The following is a 10,185-nucleotide window of genomic DNA, read 5'->3' on the forward strand; positions in this document are numbered from 1 at the left end:
GACCATGCATCTTTTATGCTAGGGATACCAATAATGCCAAATGCTAGTAAGCCTTTGGAACTGGGTGCATAGATCTGTCTTCCTTCACTAAACCCTCCACTCATCAGCTAGTCTTATCTTGCTGGGACACACAATCTGTTCCTTGGGGACTTTGACTGGAAGCTATAGCCCAGGATGTCACCAAGGACAGGAGGAACCACTTTCCTTCTGACGCCGTCCATTCCCTTGTGCAGGGACGCCTATCCATCAGTCATCCCAACCTGAGATCCTCTGATTCCTCCTCTGTATCAAAGAAAGGGAGGAATGCTGCTAGCAAGGAAGCAGAAAGGGTTGGAGGGGTAGACAGTGCCTGCCCCCACGCAGGAGAGTGAAGGGGAGGAGCTGTGCCATCAAGGCGGCTCAGAGCAGGGCCAGGCTGGGCCACACTGAGCACTGTGGAGTAGGGCACATTACTGGTATTACAGGTAGTACTACTAGTACTACAGGTAGTATTAGTGCCTAATAACTGTGCTATTGTCTGGTTCCATGTCCTTTTAGAGTCACAACTCTGTGGCATAGCTCTTGTGACTTCTACGAGACCTCTGACGTGCAGACAGATTGTGTTCCTCCCACACTGTGCGCACACAGCCCGCGTGCGGCTGCCTGCCTCTGAGTGTATAGACAGTAGCTCCTTAGCTTGTGTCTCTCTGATATTACTGCAGCACACCAAAGCATCCCTTTATGATTCATCCTCAGATATTACTCTTAAGAAAAGCTGTGGCACCAGCAGATGGTGGAATGTTAAAAGCCCTGGCGCTGAGCTGTTGCAAGAGGATCCCTGTGATCCTGACTGAGGTTGCAGCAAGTAAAGAGGCAAAAGCTGCTATAGCCAATATACACCTGAAAGTATGTAAGAAATACTGGAGGAAGGGTGTGTGAGGAAAAAAAAAAGGAAGTGGGAAAGATTGTTGGTAGAAAGTTCAAGATATATGGGTAGGAAACACCAGCATTGAAGTGGGTTTGTCTGGAATAGCCTCCTCATCGATTTATTCATTTTGGGGAAGGGCAATAAACCTCTCTTCTAGGTGAATTTTAACTTTATTGGGTAAAGATTTCCTGTCTTTTTGATAAATTCAGCCAAAAATGTCTATGAACATCAGCAGCGCAAATTCTGTATCTTTATAGATTTTTTTATGGTTTGTTCTTACCATATGTAGTTTCAGACACATAGGAAGGAACACTTATACTTTCTCTCCTACTGGTAGGCTTCATTCAGATGTATGCAGACTATTTATATTCTTAGATAATAAGCTGTAGTGTCCAGAGATTTCAATCAGAAGTCAGATTCCCATTGTATGATATGGTGAGGATATTTTCCCCATAGATTAGTTTCTGCCCCAAAGAACTTCTCTGAGACAAAAGAAAACAGTGGGCAGGAAAGGTGTCCTTGATGATGGGATGGGAAAATATGATAGAAGGGTAGTAGAAGACACTGGTAAGACCCTTATAATTAGTGGAATGAGCATCAATCAGATGTCTAATCATTGTCAAATACTTTTATAGGCATCATAGCACAGCTGGATTGTGAAAAGAAATTACAGGGATATTAAGTAGAGACTACTTGCAGGACAAGCTCTTACCATTCATGAGTGCAGGCTTATAGGAGACCGCATGAAACGAAATATAATGTCAATAAATTGAGGTATACCCAACCTTTTGCTACCTGATTACTAACGAATGCTGTGGTGTCCCACCTAATGCTCACCTAATGCCTTGATGAGGCCCTGAGTCCTATGTATAGGCTCATAATACTAATCTCTATTTACACCTGTTTATGCTCAATAGAATATGAACCAAAATTAAACCCTAGTCTTTTTAACTCTAGAAACTACACACTGGATCAATTTTGTTCTGAGAGCAGAATGTTAGCCAGTGAAATTACCTGGTATCCACAATCAACCCTTTTTTTTTTAACCCACATCCTTCCTGAGATGTTCTGCAAAGGTCCTTCATTCCAAATTTCTCACAAGAATTTCTAAAACACTGACATGGAGATGTATCTCAACTACCCATCTCTGCTTTACATTTGTTGCCACTATACTGGGCTAGATTTTGGGGGGGTTGCTTTTCAAATTGTTGTATCTGCATGTTCCTTGACAATTTTTCACGTCCTTTTCCAACAAGAACTTGAACATTCATGCACAAAGTCCAATGGGTTGAAATGTGCGTTCAGCCAGCTTGGAACTTGTGGTTTAAAAAACTGCTAAGACATTCACCTGTAAAAGATATTTGCCTTTTATATATTGTATAAAACCCAAAAGAGAGTTGGGGGGGGATATGAATTCATTATGCATGCATGATTTGTCCTTCATCATTCTTTCCCCTTCCTTAAAGGCTCCATAGATGTGTTAACTCACTCTAGTCAATGGAAATTTTTAGTCGTTGCAGTCAATAGACCACAGAGATCTAGTGAGCTGACCAACAAAGTTGTCCAGTTTTGGGTGAACTGAATCCCACTGTACCTGCCAAGCTGGTGGACATACATGTTCGTTGACCCAACTGGATATGAGCTGAACTGAAGCTGTTGAGGTACATGTTGGATGCTGTATATGGTAGCAGGTCAGAGAAACAAGGTGCTTATGGAAGTTTTCTCTCTGCTGCTGCTGAGCTAACTAGGATAAAACTATGAAGAAGCAAACTCATAGACCATAAAAATTTGAAAATCATGTTATATATCACTGAAAGGTCATTTCTCTATGTTTAAGATGAAGAGCACAGACCTTCTATAGCTGAGCCTTGGGGGCTATGGCAACCTGTGAATTTTTAATCTGCCTATTTCGAGGATGAGTGCATCATTTAATTTATTCTGTATGTAATATGAAAACGTTGACGTGATGTAGCATGAAGCCATGCAAAAAGAGCCACAAAACTGTATCCATATATATTTCCTATTAATATATCATGTTACATGTGAATATACTTTGTGCTAATATTAAATATTGTTCTCTAAGATACAGAAAAAGTATGCAAAACTAAAATTTATGTTTTAATAGATTTATTGTGTCATTAATAGCCTGGAAGTCAGATAATCAATATACCTGGTATAATTTAAGCTACTAGGGCCAATAAAAGCTGTTCTGTGCAGAGGTGATTGTAGAACCATAGCTCTAATCTTTTCTATGTCTGTGAACAGGAAAAAAGGAAGATGAGAAAAAATTCTCAGCGTTACTTCTTTGGAACAACAGGAATACTTTTTTGAAGTCACGATGACTTTTCTATTATTGTAATATTCACTCTCAGGGCTTTTATATACCTAATTCCTTTTTCCCTATACATGCAATCAGATACCTGGTCTGACTGAAATGGGAAAAATCAATTCAGTAATGTGTCTAAATGGTTAAAAATGTCATTCTATGATTTACAAGGTCATTGTCACAAATATGTTGCTAAGTGACTGCAGATATTATCAGCCACTAAAACACATGCATTTTCCAGATGTAGTCATCAAATAATTTTTAACTGAGTGAATCTGTGTCGCAATAAAGTTGAATGCTTATTTAAGGATCTAGTACATAAAATAGATATGCTAATTTGAATTGTATTAAAAATTGTTATGGTTCATGAAGGTAGAGATAACACATCCAAATCTGGGGTAATCTGACCAGGGATATCTTGAGATATAGTTCCCTAGGAACTACATTTTATATTGTTCTCTCGGGTTTTTCAACTTCTTCTGTGCATACCTAATACTCACATTCTGCATTTAATTATTCTACAAGTGATCCCCTGTTGCCTGGCATTTATATCAGCTAGTGATAACACTCACCAACCCTTTTGTAAGGCAGTATTTCAGAAGTTAGTAAGCCTTGAATTTGAAACTTCAAGCTAACGTGATATCCAGTCACAAAAAGACATGAACTTCCAGGCAGTTTTAAATGTCATTCTGGAAAATGATTTTATCATTCATAAGTGGAGTGGTTCAGCTTGCAGATCCAGACTCCTAAATGCAGGTATCTGCAGGTGAGCCAGTTTTCTGAGCTCCTGTTCAATGGGTTTAGACAATACGTAATGCCCATGTGCTCTGTTTTAAGAGAGCTGGGTAGCATTATACAGGCTGACTGCCAAATGCTATGTTATTATGCCATCGCTCCAGGAAAAAGTTGCATTGTAGGAGAATCATTGCTCTTCCTTTCTTGGTTTCAGTAGCATCAGGTAATGTAACAAGAGACTTAGGATGGCTTAGGAGACTTGTAAGAAGCTTGGGATGTTCAGGTTGGACTAGATGACCCAGAGGTCCCTTCCAACCAACATTTCTATCCTTATAGAAGACCTATGCCCTTTGAAGTAGTAACTCAAGGCAGGGCACTCCAGGGCACCTCACATGGCACTACATATTCATGTGAAGGCAACTGAATCATGCCCTGTAGTCCACACAGTTAATGGAGAACGATGCAGCTGATCAGTTACTAGGAAAACTAGCTGTTCAGCGATCACATGGATGTATATAAGCAGTGCCCCTTGGGATAACCTAGTGTGTCTAACCTACCCTTCAGATGTCACTCCAGAAGGGCATGTATGTATTACAGGTTCTGCATCATATCTATGTGACTATCTCAGGCACCTTGTAGTGTCTCAAATGGCACTACACACCTGTGTTTAGGCAACTAAATCAAGCCATGGATGTCTCCTAGGGCGAGCTGAAGGGATTCTGCTTTTCCGTCTGTAGCAGGTTTCAGGATGCATTGAGCAGCTTGTCCACCTTAAGTAACTGTTCTCCCTGAGGCTGTGGTTGATATATTAACCTTGCAGGATGATAGCACCAGATCAAAAAAATACGTACGAGCTCCTCTCGTATCCTCTCAACGTTCATCTGGATAAAATCCTACTGTCAGATAACATTTGTCCAAAAAACATGGTTGCTTAACCAGGACCACAGATCAGAGTCAGGCTCACTGTAGCTCATTTACACATCGTTTGGGTTTACCTAGTTCTTCTAATTGCCATCCAAAGTGCAGCTGGGCGGAGGTACTGGGCCTACTGGTTATATGGGCAAAAGCCACTCTATAGCAGTGCCCCCAGGGGCAGCGCATGTAGTGTCACAGCCTGTCCTATTTCCATACTGACATTGTAGCGTAGACACCAAAGGAACCTGAAACAGTGAACAGCTGAGATCCAGACTCTGGAAAGCTTCTGTAAGAATGGCAAGCATGGCAATGTACAGTGTAGTGCCGGTAAGTCTGCAGACAGTCTGACCGTCTGTCTGTCCTAGTAAGAGTAAGTGGCATCCTGAGCTGGGCTGTCTACATCTTTTCAGAGTGTAACAGATGCTCCATGGCTGAACATCTGGATCCCTTGAGGGTATCACTGCTGGTAAGGAAGAGGGAATATTCAATGTTGAAAACTGAACCACGGTCTCAGATAAAGCCACTAAGAAGACAGAATAGATTCCCAGGAGCCAGCATCTGAGGAATTCAGGCCACCTGAGGCCTGTACTGTTTTACTGATCATTTTCTGATTTCGCTTTTGTACTTATGTGTTTCTTCTCTGAAATTCTAAGCTGTTACTGGGCACAGCCATGTCTTGGAAACTTTGCTAACAGGATATATTAGTACAGCCACTCATACAATAAACAGTCTCAGGTGACGAACCTGTGCCTCATGGCCTTCTCCACCTTGCTGGCTTGTTTGGTGAAATATTACATAAAACCCTATGCTAAAAAAAAGTGGTCCATAAAAAGGTGGTATTTGAAAAAAAACACCATTTCAGGGATTTGCTTCTGACGCAGCACAAACAGTTGCATTGGCATAATTAAAGGGGATCAGGAGGTTGGGATAAGAATGACTGGGAAAAAGGAACAGGAAGCTGAAGTCAGACTGGCTGCTGGTGGAACAGCAGCATGAAACCACTGATTATGAATCCACCCTGAACCTCATCTGTCACCAAATGACTCTATTTTCCTTTGTTTACCTCTAATTCTACTATTCATGGGGTGGATAAAGACCATGGGTCATAAAGGAGGTACCATGCAAGGCAAATGTTTTTACCTTAGTTCTGTCTAATTATTCCTGCACAGTACTTTAACAGAATCACAGAATCACAGAACGTTTGAGGTTGGAAGAGACCTCTGGAGATCATCTAGACCAAGCTCCCTGCTCAAGCAGGGTCCTCTAGAGCACATTGCCCAGCATCACATCCAGACGGGTTTTGAGTATCTCCAGGGAAGGAGACTCCACTACCTCTCTGGACAACCCGTTCCAGTGCTCTGTCACCCTCACAGGAAAGAAGCTTTTCCTCATATTCACATAGAACTGCCTGTGGTTCAGTTTCTGCCCGTTGCCTCTTGTCCTGTCGCTGGGCACCACGGAGAAGAGTCTGGCCCCATCCTCTCGACGCCCTCCCTTCAGATACTTGTACACATTGATGAGATTCCCCTCTCAGTCTTCTCTTCTCCAGGCTCAACAGGCCCAGCTCTCTCAGCCTTTCTTCATAGGAGAGATGCTCCAGTCCCCGAATCATCTTTCAGGTAAAACTGTGGATTTAACTGTATGTGGATTTAACTAATTTTAAAATCTCTCTCTCAACTCTGAAAAAATAGAATTTTGCCCTGGTCTTGGAGCAAAACTTCCAAAGGAGCACCCTGCAACAGGAAATGGAAGAACTAGATGTGCATCACACACTCTGAAAGCAGAGAGGATGAGGGGTGAATCTCAGTGCAAGGCTGCAGTCACAACAGCATGCTCCATAAAGCCACCCAGTTTCTGGGCTAACAAACTACCTAGAAACTGCTGCTGTTAGCAGACCCCAAAGTTAACTGTGCTCGTCCCTTCAACTTGTTTTTTGCCTCCTCAGTTGACAAGTGGATATTACCTATTTCATGGGAAGAATGGTAGGACTTGTGTGAATATTCCTCTTTCCTTTTCTGATTTTTGGTAGTGTAAGTTTAGCCAGATCCTATACTGTTAAAAAAGGTGAAATACTGGTGGGACTCTTCTGTCTCTATAACAATTTTGGACATATAATAACAATAAAGATTGATATAGCTTTGCTTAAAAGCAGAAGTTAAATGAGGTTATTTAGGAAAAAGTTTTATTATTTTAAAGTACAACTTCATTACATGAAAACATCACGAACTAACATTTATTTGAAAAAAAGCATGTATGTATGTTAAGATTGCTTTTTAACCTTTCTAGACTGAGTAATATTTTTATGGAATGTGTTTATTCTGTAATGAGCTACTGCAGATCTGAGTGACTGTTCACTACAGAAACTGACATTTGATAAGCTTAATAATAAAAACAAATAACTCTTCTTAATCCAGAATAAACTTTGGGGAAAATGTGGGAAAAGCTCAGATTTCTGTTTTGTCATTTGTTTTTCTCTGTGAGACAAACTTGAGTTTCACAGCCATCATTTTTTCCTGCCTTACAAGTTACATCAATGTGCTGAGAATCGTATGGTTCTGTTCAGTTTGTCCCTACTTTGAGAGATGACTTGATCACAGTATAAAAGCATTTTCAGAGGAAGAAAATACTGAAACTAAGGAACTGTTTAATCTAGCAGAGACAAGAATAATAAGGAACAATAGCTAAATAATGAAGATTATTTTAACAGCACGTGCACATAATATTAGAACAAATTATCCAATGGAAATGGTGTGTTCACCATTATTTTTGTCTTCAAAATAGGCACTTGAATGTCAAGGTGATGGTGACCTTTTCTGTAGCAGGCTTGCATTCGGATCGCACTACCAGACTGAGGGAGACCTTGCGGGGACCCTGTCCTGGGAGCAAAGACCAGACCCTAAGTTTTCTTCTTTTCCCAGCAGAGTTCCTTCATTGCATTGAGAATTACCTCTCTCCTTTGACTCCAAAAGGAAAACAAGTGATAATTTAAACAAACTGCCTCATATTGAAAGTTTATGGCTGGCAATTTTTCAGAGACATACTATCTACAACAATTCACCTAAATTAAGCAGGCTGGCTCTCACTATTTTTTAAATATGCTTTTGGTGACCAAAGCTTCAGTACTTCACCCTTCAAGTGAATGGACTAGGGTTTAGCCCTGATCTGCTTAGCTCAGTCGTCTAAAAGGGGGCATACAACAATAACTCTGTACTAACAGCCTGATGTATTTAAAATAAAGCTTTTTAATTGGTAGTAACTGCAGTAACTGTTACAAAATTGCTAAATGTGGAATTTTCCTACAGCCTGCTAGACAGGTATTAAGTAATTAATATAATAAATATGTGCATATGTGTACATGCGTATTTATAGGATATAGTAACTGTAGTTTAATGGGCCAGGAAACTTTGCTGTTTTAAAAGAAAAAGGGATTAACAGTTGAATATGCATTCTAAAGCTGTTGTATCAGCCTCCAATGTTCAGACTGGTCATCTGATAATTCAGTATTTTGGAAAACAAATTAAATTAAATCTCCTGTGTTCATATACATACCACATACACATATGCAGCCAGATTCTCTCATTTTGGGTGAGACTGTGAGTGTACTAATAGAAACATTGCAGAGAAATATATTTACTGGTTATCTTCAGCACAAAACATCAGATAATGTGTCACAAATATTTTGATTTTTCATATAAAGTACTGTAATATGGACCCACACATCCCAAGATTTGCGGTGGTATGAATAAGTCAGCTCTTTCAAGATAAATGTGTTTTAACTCCCTTGTTATTTACAGTTCATAGTGCTTCCAGGAAGCATGAATACTTTTGCTTTTCTAACTGCAGATGTCGGGATATCTTTAATAAGGTGCTTTCACACTGAGGTCCCTCTAGTGATAAGGCAGAAAGCTTTGAAAAGAAGTTTCAACTGTAGAAATCTGTAAGAGTGGCAACACTTAAGGATCAAGCCTACATATTGTACCACAAATGACAAGAAAGTTTGCTTCACTTTCAGTTTCGCTTGTGCTGTTACCGGTGACCATTCTGTACAATAGCATTTATTAAAAATAGAGAGAGATGTTCATATTCCTAAAGCCTATATCATTTGTCTTTTTTCTAATGACTTTTGACTGTTCCATAATTCAATAAACCTTCTCCATCCTGCCTGTATTGGAAGCGCGCTCTCCTGTGTTCCCGTTACATCTGTCCATCAGATAAATTTAATTTTACCTTAGGCTCTATGCATCAGCATTTTGTTGCTTCTGGTCCTAATTCGGCTTGAGTAGCACAAGGCCAGTTTTAAGAGTATGTATAGTCCATGCGAACTACTGAAATTAAAAGAACTATACATGATTTAAAGTTGGAGACATGCTAATAAACTTATTTGAATTAAGGATAGGTGGTGAGCATTAGGCTAAGTTAATGGAAAGGCTACCTCTCAGCATTGAGGTACTTAGAGAACCAGAAAATGCAGGCCTTGAGGCATTTTATTGACGCATGGATGTTCTGTCAGGGAGAACATACACTTAGAACATGGGATGAAGTAAGTAGGATTTGCTTTGCTCTTTTTTCTTTAACTTCATCTGGCCAGTCTACACATGTCTATACCTCAAATTCCAAACCAAGCTTCAATGCTTTCTCCTCTAGAGCCCTTGGAGGCAGAAAACAAAGTTGTGGTAAATCGTATCACTAGACTTTAGTCGCCAACGAGCAGTAAGCAACATTTTTTCCAATCAAGGGAGTTATTTAATGTTTAATGAAAATACCAATTTGCATAATTCACTTGCAGTCTAAAGGTCACCATCAGTCTCCCACTAGGATAACAGGATAATTACTTAAGATAACTATCTTCCAGCCATAAAAGAATGTTAATTTGTTGAAAAGGACAATTTAAAATGATTATATTTTAATTATTATATCATTTTTATTGTATTTTTAAGAATGTCTGAACTTCTGCAGCACGGCTATCAAAACTGTGTGTCACTTTCTCAGATGCAGGGCATATTCAGACTCAGCAGACCAAACTTCTGTACTAGCTCCTGAAAACCCTCCATTTGCTCCATTCTTTGCCATCCATCTTGTTCACTTTCAGTATTTAACAGTTAACATCTGCAAATCTACATAAGTGGCAACAGCAACCATAAATCTCAGCACTCTAAAGCAATCAAGGGCACAGACCAGTGTACAACAAGGTTTCTCGGGCAAAGGCATGGCGGCCCTGCACCAGTCCAAGCAGAGCACTCTGCCATACTCCATGGGAAGGGCCACCAAGCCCTGTTGAATCACGAATAAAATATTATCCAAA

The sequence above is a fragment of the Struthio camelus genome, chromosome 2 (genome assembly GCF_040807025.1).
Source record: "Struthio camelus isolate bStrCam1 chromosome 2, bStrCam1.hap1, whole genome shotgun sequence".
In the NCBI taxonomy this organism is placed as follows: domain Eukaryota; kingdom Metazoa; phylum Chordata; class Aves; order Struthioniformes; family Struthionidae; genus Struthio; species Struthio camelus.